This window comes from Microcebus murinus, chromosome 27 (genome assembly GCF_040939455.1).
Source record: "Microcebus murinus isolate Inina chromosome 27, M.murinus_Inina_mat1.0, whole genome shotgun sequence".
NCBI lineage: Eukaryota > Metazoa > Chordata > Mammalia > Primates > Cheirogaleidae > Microcebus > Microcebus murinus.
Window position 1 is genome coordinate 10,478,982 of NC_134130.1, and position 20,074 is coordinate 10,499,055.

General features: G+C 37.7%; 1 long non-coding RNA gene across 3 annotated transcripts in view; it reads left to right on the forward strand.

Annotated features, from left to right (window-relative positions):
• Positions 1-20,074, forward strand: part of LOC142864870 (uncharacterized) — a 118,686-nt gene that overhangs the window by 2,808 nt on the left and 95,804 nt on the right. For all 3 annotated transcript variants that reach the window (XR_012915185.1, XR_012915184.1, XR_012915183.1), the window contains exon 2: positions 2,901-3,000. This is a non-coding gene — a long non-coding RNA (uncharacterized LOC142864870). The remainder of the gene's footprint in view (positions 1-2,900; positions 3,001-20,074) is intronic.

Below are 20,074 nucleotides of genomic sequence, written 5' to 3' on the forward strand. Positions count from 1 at the left end.
TATACACACACAAATATCTTAGTCCAACAATTGGCTTATGGTGATCACTCAATAAATGGTGGTATTGTGATTATTATTATTATTATTAACTCTTTTTAAGTGTAACATCAACCTGTATTTGATTAGGTTGATGAACAATTGACATGTGTTAATTGTTAACAGTATGGAATTAAATATTCTTGAGGACTACTTTTCTTAGAGCATATCACCAGCATAGTTTTCCTAGTTCAGATTGTTCTGCCTGTATCATAATAGGTTTCCAAAAAAGTTTGCAGAGTGACAGAATGAATTGCTAACCTTGGCATATTGCTTTCTAAGTGTGTATTCTGACATGTTCATGAATCTATACAACTATCACCATGAATGGAAAAGGAAAACAGAACAGCTTATTCTGACTAGTGTCAGGTTAACTGAAGTTTGGATTTGCTTGTGCCCTAAGTTTTAAGGCTAATTTTCATTTTCTCAGACCTTGTGCTTATGGAGGGAACTTCAACCTTGTTACAGGAAACATCATGAGAGGAGTTACAGATATTCCAGTCTGCATATATTAAGCATTGCCAGCCACTTGAGGGTGGCTCTTTGCAAATGCAAAGTTGCTGGAACATAGAGTTTGCACCATGTGCAAAGCATTGTGCCTCTGCCTGAACTTTCTTTACTTTTTAACAGTTTGAAGCCAATAGCTTAGAACACATTTGCTGTTAAAGCTGGGCTTACACTTCAATGAAAGGGGAAAATTTATCAGATGATAAACTTTTATAGTTCCTGTTCATGGTGTGTGGTTGGCAGAGAAATAATTAAAATCTACAGCACATTCTTTTTTCTCAATCTATTTTCTTTTAACCCAAGGCCACCTAAATGCCCAACTAAATCAGTCAGCTGTGGAGGTAAAACATTTTTTTCCTGCATTACAGATATTCTTGTACTTTCTTGGGAATGTTACAGAATATTTTCGCAGAGCATCTTCCTATTCCTGATGCTGGTGTTTCAGGGCCCCGTGGCTTTTGTATGAACAAAAGCCAGACGTGAGACTTTACAAAGCAGAGAACAATCAGAAAAACCATATCCTGTTGAGTTTTGCCTTGTGGTTATGAGGATAAAATAAGAGACAGGTGTACAAGTAACTGTTTTTCAAACTGTACTAAGAGAGAGAACCAATTCCTTTCTTTAGTTGTTTCAAATGCATCCTGAGCAGACATCTTTACTATCTTTTTGTTGCTTTAATTTTATGTACACTTTTAATTTTAAAATGTTGTTTGCCAGCTTTATGTTTGGCTTTAGTTAATCAATTCAAAAATAGCATAAGTTAAGAGTGTGGTGGCCCATGCCTGTAATCCCAGACCTTTGAGAGTCTGAGGCAGGAAGATCCCTTAAACCCAGGAGTTCAAGCCCACTGCAACTCAAGCCCTACAGTGAGCTGTGATAACACCACTGCTCAACAGCCTGGGCAACAGAGTGAGACACATGTTTCTAAGAAAGATAAAATAATAGCATAAGTTATAAATACATTCTATTTTTAAAAAACATAAAGCTAAGTTCTACAAATACATAAATTTTGATCATGAAACATTATCTCCACTTACATATAACTTAGTTTTGGAAATTTAAGTGAGTACCTTAGAAATATTAGATACTTTAAAATGAATTAGAGATTTTAAAACATTCCTTTTGATAAACCAAATTATATAATATAATGACTTGATGATAGAGATTGAATGATTAGTGCTGGGATTCTAATTTTCATGCTGCCATTAACCTGTTTAGCCAAATCAATTAGGTTTTATCTCCATGATCAAAAAAGGAATGTATGGAGTGAAATGTAATCTTACATGGTTCTGCACGCTGCCCCTTAACTCCAACATATATACATTCATACATGTAGTTTACCCCTGAACAACATAGGTTGGAACTGTGATGGCCCATTTATATGCACATTTTCTCCCATCTCTGCCACCTCTGGGACAGAAAGACCAACCCTTCCTCTTCCTCCTCCTCCCCAGACTACTTACTCAGTGTGAAGATGATGAAACACCTTTTTGATGATCCACTTCCACTTATTGAATAAGAAAAATATTTTCTTTTCCTCATGATTTTGTTAATAACATTTATTTTCTCTAGCTTACTGTATTGTAAAAATACAGTACATACATACTACATGTAACATACAAAATGTGTGTTAATCAACTGCTTATATTATCAGTAAGGCTTTCAGGGAACAGTGGGCTATCAGTAGTCAAGTTTTTCAGCAGTCAAGAGTCACATGTAGATTTTTGACTGAGTGGAGGTTCAGCATCCATAATCCTTCTGTTCTAGGGTCAACTGGATGTATATTTGAGAAATAGGTAAGCAGTCATGACTCGTTAATCTGTAATCATTTGTTGAGCATCAGATATGTGTCTAGGACTGAAATATGAGAGGAACAAAAGAAATAGAGTATGTGGTTCTATTGTCTGGTAGGAAATTCAAAGGGAAAAGACATTGAATGATTGTGACTGGTGACTTATTGCTCTACTTTGATAAACTCCACCAGAGTTCCCCAGCCCTCCCCAGACAAACACACCACGTTAAAATAAAGCCAGGCTCAGATGCAACCCTGAGGCACATTGTCCCTCATCTTCCACCAGCCTTTCCGTGACCCAAATAGTCAAATCCACTAGCAATTTTGAAGATTTATCTGATGTCATCACATATTTTCATAAGTGAAAATTTTGCTATTTTGTGCATGTTTCCTCACAAAGGAAAAGATATCTTTATGAAAATTCTCTAGTCTCAGAATAAATTTTTCCATATCTAGAGAAGTGGCCACAAATACGTGTTTTTGTTGACATAGTACAAGGAATTTTACTCAAAGCATAATTGTATGAATCTTATTTCATAAGCACATTCTCTGTTTTTTTGTGCAGGCAAAAGACCTTTTAAGGTAGGATTAGGATGTGTAGGAAAGAGGTGGCACCTGCAAACACAGAAAGAGACTCACTCTTCTACCATCACCCTCCAGGACAGGTGAGAAATGACTCTAAAATAGCGCTACTCCAAAATGAGATGTATTTCTTCAACAATGGGTCTCTAAATGTAAAGGTGGCACAATTATTATTTAAAGAAGATATGGCTGTATTTCTGGAAAAACCAAGAGCTTCAACATGAAGAGATATTATAAGAAATAAGAAATTTCAGGAAATTAATTTATAAAATCTGTAGCATTACAATATATATATATTAAAATACAGGTAGAAAGAAAATCATTGCTACAATGAGAAACAAAAGAAAACCTAAAAACAAGGAAAGATAGCCTGTGCTTTGAATGGGAAGATCAGTTTTTCAAACCTGTTAGTGATATATAAAGTAATCTATAAGGTTTTTAAAAAATGTAGCTAGAGGATTTGATTTAAAAAAATGTATAACATATATGAAAATGCACTAGAACATCTAGGAAAATTAAGGAAAAAAATCCGTTGAAAGGGCTAGGTCTACCTGATACTATAGCATATTATAAAACGGCTGTACTCATAACAAAATGGTTCTGATGTTATTCATGGAACCTAATAGAAACAGACACTCATATCTATAAGAAATTGGTGTAACATTTCACATAAGTGGAAAATAATGAATAAATGACAACCGAAGAGCCATTGGGAAAATAAAGTTAGATTTCTGTTTCATTCTTATGACAAAATCATTTGGAACCATAAAAGTATTAGAATAAAGCTTATGAAAAATATTACTTTAGATGAGGAGAGAAATCCAAAAAATTCAAAAGCCATAAAATATTGATAAAAAATATAAAAACTTTTTAATAGAAAAATACAATAAAGTCAAAAGACAAATGGCAAGCTAGAGGAACATATTTGGAAATAAGCGAGAAAGACTTTATTATAAAGTATGTAAAAAGCTCCTCCAAATCAATTAACAAGGCTATATAAACATAATTCCAACATGAGTGAATTATAAGACTAGACTTTGTAGGAAAAACATAAAAATATTTTTTAAACAAAAGAAAAGAATGTAATTTTACATTTAATAAATGTGTAGATTAATATGAAATTTTAATACATCACCCTTTTACCTGTTAGATTGACAAAATTTTTGGTAACAGTGTTGATAAGTAAACTGGCAGTAGATTTGTTCTCTTATATTGATGCAGCTATGAATTGGGGGTTAATCTCAAAGGAAATCAAGCAGGGTGCAAGGGGGAGAAGGGGACAGGTGAAAACCTACCTAACGGGTACAATGAACACCATCTGGATGTCAGGCACACTTTTAACTGTGACTCAAGGATTACAAAAGTGATCCATGCAACTAAAAACATTGTACCCCCACAATACTGTGAGATAATAATAATAAAAAAACTCTACAGAGAGCTACTTGACAGTAACTATTAAAATTTGGTGCATATACTCTTTTACCTAGCTATTCTACTTTGAGAATTTATTCCTACAGCTTATACATGTAATGTGTGTGCAAATACATCTGTATAACTTCATTAATAAAAGAATTTTGATGCAGCCAAAGATTGGAAACCACCACATGACCATATAGGTCATATGTTAAATAAATTATAAAACACTACAATGTGGAATGCTAAGTAACTCTTAAGAAATAACAAAACAGTTCTAAATACAGTAGTCCCCCTTTATCTGTGGTTTCATTATCTGTGGTTTCATTTTCTGTGGTTTCAGTTAGCTGTGGTCAACTGTGGTCTGAAAATGTTAAATGGAAAATTCCAGAAATAAACAATAAGTTTAAATTGCATGCCATTCTGAGTAGTGTAATAAAATCTTGCTCCATCCTGTTTCATATAGCCTGGGACATGAGCCATCCCTTTGTCCAGGGTATCCACATTCTATATGCTACCCGTCCAACATTTAGTAGCTGTCTTGGTTATCAGATTGAAAAAACACAGTATAATAGGGTCAGGTGCTATCCGAGGTGCTAGGCATCCACTGGACATCTTGGAAAGTATCCTCTGTGGATAAGGGGTGGGGGGACTACTCTATACTCTTTTAGAATGAGCCTTAAGATCTATGGTAAATAAAAAAAAATAAACACAGAACAGGATGTATAATATGTGTGCAATTCATGTATTATTTAAAAAATAATGCACACACCTGCTTATGTTAGTATAGAAATGTATCTAGAAGAATTCACCAGAAATTGATAACATTTATTGTATCTGAAGCATGGAAGGGAAGAAAAGATAGGGCAGAAAAGGAAATGTATTTTTTCTTTATACCTTTTTTTTTTTTTGCTCCCAGAGTGAATGGGGCTGTGCAAATCAACTAGTGCTTACCAACATTTGAAGGCTTTATCATTTAATACACATTATCATGTAATTTGGTAATCATATTAACAAAGAGAGATAGTATGCCTATTTTACAGATAAGGAATGAAAGGCAAAGAAAATTTAAGTTAAGTGCACAAGTTTAAAAGGCTTGTTAGAGTCAGAATCAGAAAGTGACTCTAAAAGGCATTGTCTGGGAATAGGCACAGCTGTCCTTCAAGGCTAGGTCCAAAGTTAAGTGAAATTTGGTCTTTTAGAGGTTGCCATCCCACTTAAAATTCCTTGGGATGGCTTTCCAAACCTAAGGCACATGTTTAACTTTGGTGATATCCGAAGGATGAGACCACTGTTTACTATCTGGAGCCCCCTCCCCCACACACGTGGAATGTGCTGCTTTCTTGAGTTAGGCAGAGCTGTGCTTGCCAGCTACATCCTCTCTGAGCAGGGCAGGGAACTGGCTTTGGGGGAATATTGAGTCAGGGAGCTGGTGAGGTTTTGGAGATGGGTTGACATCAGCTATAGAAACAGGATTACTTGGGCATAAGTGTAGTAGATAGATTGGCTTTTAGACGCTTGTTCACTGGGACGAGGCTATTCTTAATTGGCTGATTTTCAAAAGTGAAGGACTGTCACTGAGTGGTTGGATTGCAGAAGTGTGTTCACTGAGGGAAGCTATCCCTGATTGATTACGTTGATTTAAAACCAATCTTTGCGGTGATTTGTTGTTATGGCTAGAACATAACCAGATTTTTCCTAGGTGTATGGGAACTTTACAAAATTTTATTCTCCGTGATTGTAGATATTCCTTATTGTGGATGTGCTGTCTGGCTTATCTTCTCATTTCCAGACGTCTGCTCTTCGGTGACACACATCAAGATTGTGTGAAAGAAGCATTGACATTTTAGGGAATGATATTCCAAAATTAGAACAGCAGCCTAATCCTTTTGTAGGCTGAATCCTTGCAGAACCCAGACAGAACTCAGATTTCCTCGGGTCTATTTGAGGAATTTGTGATTACAGGCAATCAGTGGTCTATTTACATGACAGCCTGATAATCTTGGCTGAGGGAGGAAAGGAGAGATTGGTTCACAGGATATTTGAGAAAGGACAGAAAGCAATGAAGGAGTCACCGAGGGTCAGGTCCACTCTCAAGCTCCTTTGTGCATTTTCTTGGGTGTCTATAGAGGGAGGCATGGACGGAAACACTGTTTTCATGAAAAATTTTTCAGATATGATGAGGAAGCTGCACAATAGTTCAAGTTAGAACACCTGGGCAACAAAATTGATAAATATAGGAGCAGGAAGTTTCACCAGTGCCTTCCTGACTCTTGTGGATTGCTGGCTTTGGGAACTTTGGGAGACAGCGTCCTTACAGAGTTCTCTTGGGAGGCAGCACCAGGAATCACAGCAGTGAGGCACCTTCAGCCAGGTGGAGGAGCAAAAGTTATTGCCAAGGAGAAACTGGGGTAGGGGAGCAAGCCAGGGGAAGTTTTGCCAAAGTAGGTTTGCGAGTCTACATAGGCTTTCACCTGGGGAGACCTAAGACATGGTACAGAGCACATTTTCTAGAAGACTGGAGATTTTTATGAGTAAATGGAGACAAAAGTAGAATATTTACATGATTGTTATAGAACTATATTTGTGTAACTGTTAAAATGACTCCCATCTACATCTCTAGGATTGAGACCTAGAAATGTTCGGTTTACATGTGTTTAATTTTGATTAAAAACCAATGTTGATCCTGTTCTGACTTTAACTTTTTGTTCTTCAAGACTCACAGCTCTTATCAGTATTTGTTTCTAACCATAGTCTATTTATGCATTACTGCATCCAGTTATTTCTTTGTCCCAGCTTTCCGACAACAAACATTTAAAAGGTGCTGGCAGTGATGAAAAGACAGTTTCTACACTCACGAGGGGGTATTTGAGATCTAGGAGTCAGCAATCACAGTGATAATCATAATATTTTGATATGTACAATGGAGTTACATATAGAGTAAGAAAAGTTGTACGGGAAACAGTACCTTAAATCAGCTGGGCAGACTCAGGGAAGGCCTCCCATAACATGTGAAACTGAGTCACACAGGCTTAGTAAGACATTTTTCAGGGAATGACAGATGATTTTAAATTGCTTGAGTACTTAGGGTAGAATTGGGTGGTAAAAGATGAAGTTGGGTGGATGTTGAGGACATACCCATGAACTGATACTTTATGCTGTAGCACAGAGTATTTTACAGAGAGCAATTGAAAAAGTTTGAACAAAGGAATAACAGGATTAGAACAGGATTAGATTTGCATTAATATAAATCACATTAGTGACATTTTTCAATATAATAAATGTAAATAATTGCATGATTATATATTTACATTCTTTAAGCTAGTTGTCCATTTCTCTATTTTCTCAAACCCTCTCTCCATCTTTCTTCTATCTTTCTTCAATACCCAGTTCAATTTCACATGAAACTGTCTCATAGCTATTAGGAGTAAGATAAGAAAATCCTTGAAACTGATTTCAGGAGATACTTCAAGATGCCCCCATATGACAGGCAGTATTGTCTTTCCAATCAAGAAGCAGTGGTCCTGTTTTAACTAAACATACTAAAGTACATTTGGAATTGGCTACTTGAGAAACATGTCTGGAAAAGCCATTCTTCACAGAAGACTGTTTATCTCTATTGCTCCAACAGTGCACTTCATTTCTAAAAGATCATCAAATAAAAGTCTCACTTCACATTTTTGCCTCTGGGTATAGCCTTTTTTCTTCTTCCAGCTCCTCTCCCCATTAGTGATGTAATTCCCTTAGGAATCCTTGCATGAAGAAAGACATCTGTTTCCATTTTCTTCTTAAGAGAGAGGAACAGGATCTCTATACATCATTGAAAGCTTTAGTGTCATGAGTGTTAGCACTTTCCATGAGGCACGATCCCAAAGACCAAGAAAAATCAAGATCCCCAGAGGAGAAGATGGAAAATGTTTCCCCCACACCACAGTATTTTACTGCTGCTGCCCAACGTGAGGGGGACACATTTTTTTCCCTCTTCCTTCCTCCCTCCATCTCCCCCTCCTTCCCTCCCTCCCTTCCTTCCTTCCTTCTCTTCCTTCTCTTCCTTTTCTTCCTTCCACTTTTATGTGCAGAGTTAGTAAAGAGACAGGGATATTCTACTTCCATTGAGAGCACAGATTTAAATTTACGTTCTAAATTAGAAAATCATAATGATTTTGTTTTCTACAACATCTTAAATATAATGTATTCTTTTAACAGCTAACAAGAAAGGTATTAAAGTTTTCAAAATTATATAGGAAGAGATAAGAGAATAATGCATTTTTAAAAGGAGATGGATGGTATTTTTGTCAAACAGCACTCTTAATTCTATTTTTTTGTAGTTCGTTTTGTGTGAAGTACACTTTCTGAATTATGAACACATTCACTAATAAGAGACTGATAAATTACTTCAGTATCACAAATCAGGTCTTTTTATTCAAAAAATATGCCTAATTGCAACTAGGTTAAAGTGGCATGATCTTGTAACTTTTTTCTTTTGCAAATTATTTAGCTCCATTAGTGGGCCTTATAAAATTTCCTTTAGTGCTATATATCAGTCTAACTCTTAGATTTCATGAATATTTGGTAAGCAATATATCCCATTAAGTATTTTATATGCATAATATTTAAATATTTATATAAACAAATCTTAATAAGTATTGCTTTTGAAAATAATGTTCATTTTTTTCAAAAACACTTATTTTGAAGCTGACAGTTGAAAACAATGAGAAAATCTATCTTTATCAAATGCACATGATGTGCTAGGCCTGGTATCTATAATATCTTATTGAAATCTTACACAAACTCTAAGTTAGCTGTTGTCTTCTCCATTTTATAGATGAAGATACCCAGGCTGAGAGAAATTAAGATGTTTGGCCATGTTTGTACAAAACACATATATTGGAGCTTGGAATAAATTCAGACCTGCTTGGCTTTAAATCTATGCTTTTTCCAGACTAACATATAAAAGGTTTGAAGACTAATGACACTACTGAGTAAATTAAATGTTCTGTGCTGAGTTCATATAACTTTTTAACACAGGTGCTCCTTGAACTTACTTCCAATGTAAGATTATTTTAAAGATGATTCCATCAAATGTCTGAAGTAGCCATTTCTCAAGGTAAAAATTGTCTCATTTGCTAGTCTTCACCCTGCTGATACTGTAAACTGGTGAGATGCCCAGAAACTTATGATGGGGTAGGATTTAAGGATTTCAGAATACACTTTGAGAAGGAAAAAGAACAATGTAGTGCTGTTACCCTTTATGGCAGGTGGGGGCCAGTGACAAAATAGCCATTTTTCCCTGGGAAGTCCAGTCCTGACACACTTGATCTTCAAGTTATAAACTGCTGACTTACCAGACACGTATTAACTATGTAAACATTTTAGCTAAGTTATTTTGGTACATGGTTTCCCTGAACAGGATTATTAATCCTTTCAGTGATTCAAGTATTACCCTGTGTATTTTTACTAGAAATCTGTGCATGTACCTAAAGCCTATCTATGTAAAAATGAAGCTCTTCCTTAAATTTCAGGGTTTTTTAAAACCAGAAATATGTAAATATATTTTTTATTTAAAATTCCCACCTCATAATAGTGTATTAGTCTGTTCAGGCTGCCAGAACAAAATATCTTACATGGGCAATTTATAAACAGTAGAAATTTATTGCTCACAGTCCTGGAGGTTGGGGACCCAAGGTCAAGGTGCCTTCAGATCACGTGTGGTGTGGGCTGCTTTCTGCTTCACAGATGGCACCTGTGAACAGTGAAAAAGGAAAAGGTAGATCCCTTCAACCTCTTTGATAAAGTTTTCAGAGGGGAGAGCCCTCCTGATTTAAGCACTTCACAAAAGACCCCCCCACCTCTTAATACTATCATACTGGATGTTAGGTTCCAATGTATGTGCTATGAGGGGGCACCAACACTCAGACCGTAGCAATAGGTTTCATGGAAAGGCCTTCTCTATACGATCATTCTGTAGACTGTAGTTTCTGAACCTTGCCACTACTGACATTCTGGATTGGATACTTCTTTGTTGTGGGGGGCTTCCCTGTTTATTGTAGGATATTTAATTGTGTCTGTGTTCTATCCATTAGACGCCAGGAGAACCTCCCTTTCTAAGTTGCGAAAATAAAAAAATGTTCTCAGGTATTGTCATCTGTCTTCTAGTAGTCGAAATCATCCCCAGCTGGGGACCGCTGCCCTAGGTCCCTTGAACCTTATTTCTGGTCAGTTTGGGATAGAAAAGAGCAACATGGTCTTAAAGATATAGAAAAAGGGGAAATAAGAAAGAAAAGGCAGGTAAATGAATAAAATAAACGTGAGCAAAGTTATTCATAATATATCCAAACTGAAAGCAGTCCGAATGTTCATCAACTGGTAAATGGATAAACAAATTGTGGTATAGCCATACAGTGGAACTTAAGCAATAAACTGAAATGAACTATTGAGTAATGCAAAAACATTTTGCATTTTGAATAAATTTAAAAAATACCATGCTCAAACTCGCTGGCTGCGGCTGGTATTTCCTCCAATCCAACGCCATCTACCTCAAACTTGACAGAGAGGCATCCAGGTTTCTAGCCTGTTTATGTCTCTCTTCCCTGTTCCCCACAGATTTGCTCCTATTTTCTATTTCTGTAGCCATTTCAATAGATTTTGGGGTAGGTGATGAAGCTAAACGTGATCGGGCTCAGCCTGTGCGGTCAAGAAGCCATTTTGAAACTAAAGCCTAGACACATTAGATTCTAATTGTTTTTATTTCGCCATATGTCTAAGTAGGCACACTTAGTTCCAGGGCAGCCCAGGAGTGTGCTAGAAGCGCAGCCTCTGCTCCTCCGAGCCCCTGGGCGGGAGTGCAGGCTGCCGCCCTCCGCGAGTTGCGGGGGAGGCCTGAGGGGCGCCGGCCTGCAGGGTTTTGGAGGGTGGGTGAAAGTCGCTTTGGGGGGGCGGAAAGCAGGGTCTCTCGGCTTTCTCGTTCTGGGGCGCCTGCCTGCAGGGTGCAGGGAGAGGAGGCCTTGCAGCGGCGCGGCCTACAGGGCACACAGGCGCCTGTGGCCGGCGAGGGGGCGGCAGGACGCTGGGGTGCTGTGGCAGGGGCGTGCTCCGATGCTCAGCAAGCCACGTGCAAGGGCCGCGGCCTTCGCGTGGCGGCCACTTCCTGCCTCGGTGCTGACTAGTGTGGCGGGTTTTCCATCCTGCTGAGGTTGGGGGTGCGGGGTACCCCGCCCGCACCCCGCTATCCCGCGCTTCGGCGGTGGAGACCCACTACGGCGGCCTCCACAAGATGGCGACGGCCGGCTTGCAGCGCCTGGCGCGGTCCTGCTGAGGAACTTGCTTTTGGGACTTGGAGGCCGGCGCTTCCAGAGGAAGTGGTTCTCTCCCGTCCCTTGAGGGGTGGGGTCTGCGGGTTTGGGGGCGGTTCTCGGGTGGCAGGTGCCTGTGGGGCGGGACGAGTAGGGGACAAGGGCGTGGTGGACGCGCGGTGGCGAGCTGAGGGGGCTGCCCCCGCCTCCCAGCGCTGGTCAGGTGACCCGCCGGTGGCTCCTCGTGGGCGGCATCGGGCACTTACAACCCTCCTGACGCCATCATTGCGGCACGATGAGGTTGGATTCACTAGTTGCCATTGAGAATTTTCGGATTTTTTTAACTCAGGGAACACTTTTGTCCCTCTCGATAAATCAGGAACTTTTGACATACTGTACATTTTGTAGATGTTCTTTTTGGTGTAGGTTTATGTGAGTTTAGGTAAATGCATAGAGTTGGTTCACTACTACCACAGGGTACAGCTCTGAACACGTTGGCCAAGCTCTAAATCACAAACGTGTGTATTTTATGGTTCGTGTCTTTATATTACCATAATTCTTAGCCTCTCCATTTTTAGAGATAAAGGAAATTTGTACGTAATTTATGTATTTTTATATTATATAAGTATTAAAAATGTATTTTGTGTAAAAAAAACCCACTATGCTCAGTGTAAGAAATCAGACACAAAAGACTACATATTCTCTGCTTCTATTTTTTATATGAAGTTTTAGGAAAGATGTAATAGAACTACAGTGACAGAAAGCAGATAGTGGATGCCAGAGGCTAGAGATTGGCAAGGGGACTGACCCCAGGGCACAAGAAACATTTTTGTGGTGATGAAAAGGTTCTATATTTTGATTGTTGTGATGGTTACATAACTGTGTATATTGCCAATATGCAAAAAAGTGCACTTAAATAGGTTAATTTCATTGTATTTAAATCATACCTCAAGAATGGTATTAAAAAATAAATTGTGAGGACATAGAAAAAAGAGAAATAATATAGAGGATAGGATAGAGGAGCCGCTTCCAGACTCATCTTTGTAAATAGTCTGTGACAGTTGACCTCGTGGAAGTGGACGTGGATGCCCAAGGCTGGAGTTGATTGGCAGATCTGACTTTGTCGTGGGAATATCCCCTGGCAGTAGCTATTTTTACACAGTAGCTTGTTCCTGGTGAGGCAAGTTAGAGATGTCTCAAAGATGATCTGGCAACTCCCAGGTCCTTGGGAACTACTATGCAGGAACCCAGAGGCCCCTTTCAGAAACAGAGTAAGAGACAGGTAGATGGTTTAATGGCCCTACTAAGGTCTAGCACAGAATCAGACAGCAACATCTCCCTAGACTCTGAGACGCCGGGCAAACCTAAGGAATGACCTCATGGTGCTTTGTTCATTCACTAAACAGATTTTCAGTGTTTCTTTCTTCCTTAACTAATTTCAGGAACTTCTTGCCTTAAAACAATGTGAGTTAAATGACCTTAATCCCTGCTTAGCATAAACTTACAGACTTTTCCTAGGCAATGGTAAGTAAAGGGTAAGAAAAATTCCATGGTGTTAGAAGAGAAATGGGTGCTTTCAAATAAAGGTTTAACATTGGCTTTAAAGAAAAAGGCTTTAAATCTGGACAGATCTGGTGTACATCCTGTCTCAGTCATGCTGTAGCTCAGTGACATTGAGTCAGTGACTTTCCTTCCTGAGGCAGAGTTTCTTAATATAAAAAATGGGACAGTAGTGTCTGCTTCCTATAGTTATTATAAGGACAACATGAAAATGCTGCATTAGTTTCCTATGGATGTTGTAACAAATTATCACAAACTTAGAGGCTTAAAAAGCAAAAATTTATTCTCTCAAATTCTGGAGGCCAGAAATCCAAAACCAAGGTGTTGGCAGGGCCACACTTTCTACAGAACCTCTAGGGGAGAATCCTTCCTTGCCTCTTCTAACTTGTGGTGACTCTCCAATTCCTTAGGGCTGCGTTCTGTCCAATTACCCTCTGCCTACTCCCCTATAAGGACACCTGTCATTGGATTTAGGACACTCCCTAATCCAAGATAATCTCATCTCAAGATCCTTCATTATATTTTACCCTTCTTCCAAATAAGTTTACATTCACAGGTTCCAGACAGATATGTCTTTTGTGTCTGGGTGGCGGGAAGGTACCACCATTCAACCCACTCCATGTATTTCTTCTAGAGAGCACATAGCGTCAGCTCAATACCTAGTAGCTATTATTATGGTCATGATTTTATTGTATGGTTTCATAAAGACTAAAAGATAACTTCTATAATAATCATTTGAATGCCTCAAATTTCATGTAATTCTACTTCTGTAAGCACAACAATGTAAGATCAATCAGTTCTGGAATTAATGAAAATTCTATAATTAGTCCTTTTCCTAATACTGTGACAATGGTCCTCTTTTTGTCTTCTTCCAATTATCTACATAGCCTCACATTTTCCCAGTACAGGTGAGCTTTAGGACACACAATCATTTTTATTTTATATAGTATTTTAGTAACAAATGTGTATTGCATACTTACCATGATAACAACGAATTGGAAGATGATATACAATGTGAAATTTGATAATCTGAAAATTTAGCTGTATGGAATGGTAGAAAGTTAATCTGTTTCGGATCTTTATATATAATATCTTATTTGCTCTTCTGTGAAGTTAGGAGGTAGCTGTTATATAGTGTACCACTTTTCACACAAACTAAGACAGAGGTGAAGTCACTGGCCCAAGGTCACAGAAGCAGTCTTATTTAAGGGACATCCCCACCTAGGGGACTATTACTGACTTAGCTGACTTAGAGGCCTCCCTACATATGGAACTATTGCTATAACACACAAAATACATGAAGCCCTTTATCCCATCCTTCCTTCCAGTCTAAATTTTTAATTATGTGCCTCTAAAATGTCATAGCTTTTGAAGTTATGATTAAAATAAATCTCTGCTTTGCTTAGCAGTAGGATTCTGTTGAGCATCTTAAACTCCAAAAGACGTTTTTTTCCCCTCTCTTCGTAGGTTTAATAACAGTCCCTTCTCCTCTGATGTCCCTTTGTAGTGATATACAGGCTCAGTGTTTTCTACCGATAACACAACCTTTATTTGCTCATTAACAAAGAAGCTGAAAACAAACAAAAATATTTCTGAAAATATTGAAACTTGCACTTCGTTTCTAGTGTAAAGGTAAGTGCTTGAATGTCTTCCCCAATAGATTATAAATACACATGGTTGCTCCATTTCTGCTGATATTTTCTAAGCAAATATTTTATGGCAGTAAGTATCTGAGTGCTTGCTATGCGGTGGATTTGTGCAGTCTATGTAAATATATCAAAATACGAATTTTACAAACTAATTTAGGTAAGTCCTCCAATGAAAGCATAGGTTTACTTGTACAGATAAATATTGTAAAAAAAAATGTGTGCATTTGATTTATAACCCAAGCAGGCTTTGGATGTATGTGATCTGTGAAAAGAGACATGAGGTTATAAATAATACTGAACTGGGAAGGTGGTGGGTTCCCTGGACGCAGAATCAGACAGAGGTGCAGGTGCATGTGTGAACTGGGTACCCCACTGTCTTCTATGAAAACCTTACTAGGGTCTATTATATTAATATAGTGTGTGTATGTATATACATGTGTGGTCATTTGGCCAGAAAGGACCCTATATCTTCAAATATATTAGCTAAAATTTTGCCTTTTGAACTTCATTCTATGAACAAGTGGACTCATCATTGTTTAAAATTCTGTCACCTTGGGACAGGTAATATGCTAGACAAACATTTCATCTCACTTTCTTAATTAATTAACAGATTACTGTTCTTTGAAGAGCTGGATAAATTTAGTTCAAAGAAATTGATTTGAATGACACATAAGAAATATTTCCATTTGAATTGAAGATACTTAAAAGATAATGTAAGGGGAGCTTTGGGCAGACAGAGCTTGGAAACGTCGCAAAATAACAGCCTTGACCGTATCTCTTTGGGTCAGGCTGACCTGTGCATGGCTGTGTGGAAATTTCTGCACAGCTACCATAATGTCATAGATCAATTTGTAGCTCATTAGTTAACATTTTATTCAATTTCACAGCTATTATTATGTACAATTAATCAAAGCTAAATTACTGTGCTTCTAATTAGTATTAAATTTAGCAAAGATGTTTGGCAAACATAGGTTGGAGGACGCAGAAAAGCCAAAGTTCCTGATCAAGCACTTATTATATCCTACAGAACAGAAGTTCAAGACTGAACAGGAGATAACTTTGACCCCATCCCCACCAGTTTATCTCTCATGCTTTAGTCAAATTTAGGTCAACACGTAGATTAGTTAGGCTCCATACTGTCACGTAGGCTGTCAGTAACTGCGCATCTACAGTTGTATACATATGTATTTTTTAAGGCCTCCACTTCCAATAATAAACTTTCAAAAATTAGATTATTTTCTGTTGATAAAAGAAATATGTGTGAAATATTCCATAGTAAAAACTTTAAAAATAAAGGTAAAAAGTAATGTATTGTTTGATACTCAGATTGGTTTTAATTTCTATTGTTAAATAATAATGCAACAACATGCTTATACATGGACCTTTCCCCTTTGTTTCTGATACTTGTATCCTCTTTGCCGACGTTGGGTGGGGCACATTTTCTCCTTTACTGTTTTGGTTGAGTTTCTAGAAAAAAAGAATGGCAATGAAAAGAAGCATACCTGAATATCAACAGTGTTTTTGGTAAGATTAAGCTGTTATTGGTGTGTGTGTATGTTTGTGTATGTGAATGTGTGTGTCATATTATGCTCAGGAATAAAATAAATTGAACAATTTTCTATAATTGTTGAGGGTTAGGGCTGAGACATGTGAACCCCAGGAGTAAGACAGGACTTTGCCAAAGAGCAACCTGTGGACATGTCACTTCACTGAGCAAAAGCTGCTGGACCTTGAGGGGGACATTCCACCAATCAGGGTTGTCTGCATACGACCCCGCCTTGAAACCTGAGTGCTACAGCATGGATGTCTGCAAACTGGACCAAGTTTGTAATCCAAAAGCGGAGAGAATAATCAAAGGATGTCAGCTTAGCAGATAAGAGCAATTTGCTATTCTAAGCCTGAGGCAATGTTCCTAACTCTCTCCTGAGTTCATGTCTAAGTAAATAAGGAACTAGATAAATTAGAAAAAAGTGGTCTCTTTGTTCCTGTTTTGATTATGTGATTTACTGCTAACTCACAAGCCTTTTGCATGAAATGACTGTAATCTATAACACGAAAAAGAGAATAAAAATGGGTGCTAGACTTCAGTCAGTACTACCTGGCTCACGGGAATGCTGGTGGTCCCCTAACCTCCCCACACCCTTTTACCTTACTTTTTGTGTCTGTGTCTGTGTCTTTGTCTTTCCCATCTCTTGCAACACACACTTCCAGGGGACCTGGTTATATCTGGGGTGTTGCATAATTTTGCAGAATCCAGAGTTTTTTGGAAGTTTTTGCTACTCAAAAATTTGAAAGAGCTGGTTTACATTGCTATCTATATTAAGAACATTATCTGGAGGTAAACTTTTATGATATAATTATATTTCAGTTTATTGCATGATTTGTTTTTGATCTATTTATGGTTTAAATATAGATTCATTTTTGAACTTTTAGTTTTTCCTACCAAAATGTTTATTACATTAGAATTTTTAAGTATGTTATTATGCAACCATGTATTATATTCTCATAAACAATAAGCAACAACAAACCTTCAACAAAACCAAAACTCTCATGTATCTTCTATCACCTTTTTCATTCTCAATTTTGATTATTCTTTCTTTCTCTCTCTGTTTTATATTATTGCTTTTTAGCTTTTAAGTTCCTTCTGCTGGATAATTCCAAGATTAAAAAATATTAACATCTAGATAAAAAATTACTAGGTTAGGTTCTAGGTTTAGCCTTTTATTTCACTAAAATTTCTTATAGCCCAGTGAGCCTTTTGGATTAAAGAATCTCTCTTTGCTTTATGTGAGAAAATTTTAATTCTATTTTATCTCTGAATATTATTCTTCCATATGAGCACCTATAATTTCTAGCTTAAAATCATTTCTAATGTCCTCTTACCTGTGTTTGGTACCAGTCTAAGATGGAACATACACCATCCTTATAAGGACCTCTCTTGTGGCATAAAAACGTTCCTCTCCATGGATCTTTGCCTGGCATCATACCCTTGCTCAGCCTTCATCCCTTGCCAGTACCATTTCACTTATTCTACTACTAGTTTTTTCTAGGAACATCTCCCTAATAAATAATTTTTCAAAAGAATCCTTGTCTTAGGGTCTGCTTCTGGAGCTTCGTCTTTAATGGTTGGAACTTCAGGTTACTGTGCCTTGTCAGGCAATTGCACATTTAGGGTTTAGAAGCGCCTAGAAGACTAACATCTTTAAGATGGGCTATCCTATGCTCCAGGTACGAGTACCTACTCTGTTATGATTGCCTTCTTGGGACATTACTTGGGGCATGAGTATCTTTGCACTTTGAAATAATTTTGCTTCTCCACGTATTACTCCCCAGACATCCTTGTCACTAAGTTTTCAGTTTGTTTTTTTCCAAGCCCATAATTCCCCAGGTAGCTCCATATTTTTCACCACTGCCTTTCAGGGCTACCTCTGAGTGGGGTTGCAACACTGTGGCTCTGTGTGCGAGTAGGGGAAGGGGCAGCACAGCAACAGGGTCCAAGCCACTGTTCTCAGAGTGGACTAGTGCCATCTCCTTTAGCTCCTGAGAGTGAAATATATGCAAAATACTTAAAACTTAAAAAAAAAAAACCACCCTCAAAATCATGATAATTTTCTAAACCTAGCTTAGTGTTTAATTAGAATAAGTGGCCATAAACCTTCTACACTTAAAAATATACCAAAACACTGCAAAGTATGATCCTTCTTTCCTAGGAAAGAATACCTGCCTTAATTAATTCAAAAAAATTAACTAAGTGTTTATCATGTGCACAGGATGTTGATAACAAGTTCTTCTTTCCAGGTGCAGAAAAGAGGCAAGATCAGTCATTCTTCTGCCTACCTTGGACATCTTCTTCATTGATGCTTCCTTCACTCTCCTTTTCTCTTCAAATATTCATGTTGTCTTATGCAAAATGCATTTTTAGACATGAGAAAACCCAAGCCTACCAATTTCACCCACCAAAGCTTGGGAAAATTGAGGGAAAAGATCTAAATTCATAACAGTTTTCTAAAGGGTAATTTTTCCACTCCATGTTGTTAGCTGTCAAATTAACTTCTCTTCCTTCATTTGCACATATGAAATTTATTCATAAAGGACTGTGCATGGTACATTGAGCAACAGAGTATTTCTAGTCTCTTTGCATTCACTACTGAGTTTTTCTTTATTTTTCATTTTACTTCCTTAGTGTTTATCATTTAGCTATTATTATGTATGTCTTGTAAATATATAATTACACACTAGGTTTGCATCTAGCTGAACAGCCCCTTTTCAGTAGGAGGGAGATATTCATAAGCCCAGCTGCTGCTATTATCGTATTAGTCTCAGGCTTCCCACCTAGGGGCTGGGGAAAAAATAGAAAGACACACCTCTCCTCATTGTTCTTTCGGTGCTGCACAATAAATTTGTGGCTAGAAATCATGATTTTTTTTTTTAACCGGGTTTAGATGCTAGCTGTGACTTCTCCTACACAACTAATGAGCAACTCTGATGCCTGAGTGAATTGCTGATAAGCACAGTATTTATACTTAACTCTGGTACCCTGAAACTTTCATTCTTTTGAAATCACTTTCCCTTTTCTATATTCTCATTTTGTCATTAACATTAATAATTTCTTGGTCTATGAAAAATTTTAAAATGTAGACATTACCTATGGAGGGATGGACATAGTAAACACCCTGATTTTATCATTATGCTATGTGTACATGCATTGAAACCTCACTTTGTACCCCATAAATATATATGTGTCAACTATAAAAACATAAAATGAGGAAATAAGTGCTTAAGAACACAAAATTTTCTTTAATCTTATTCAGTTAATCAAATTGTATTATTATTTATTTGTTTTTTTATTCAACATTTATGAAACATCTACTAGGTATTGGTAAAGAAATGGCCAAGGAAAGGGAAAGATGAATGTCACAGCCACAGCCCCTCCCCTGTCGCTTCTGTGACTACCAACTCCTCCCTGCCCCACGGTGTCCAGTGTGGTTTGCTCCTACAAAACCCTGTAGGAGGGTTCACAATGCCAACCAATCAAGCTATTAAAGTCTGTTGGGTACATCTTAAGGCATTCCCTCAAAATTCCAACCTTACAAATTTATTTCCCACTGCTCCCATCCAAATCCAATCTTACCTCTGCCTCACCCATTACTCTCTTTCTCTAGGCATGAAGTTCAAGCCCGTGTCCCAGACTTGGCTTCTGCTGTCCCATCACCTGGGTGCTTTCCTTCCATGTCTCCATGCCC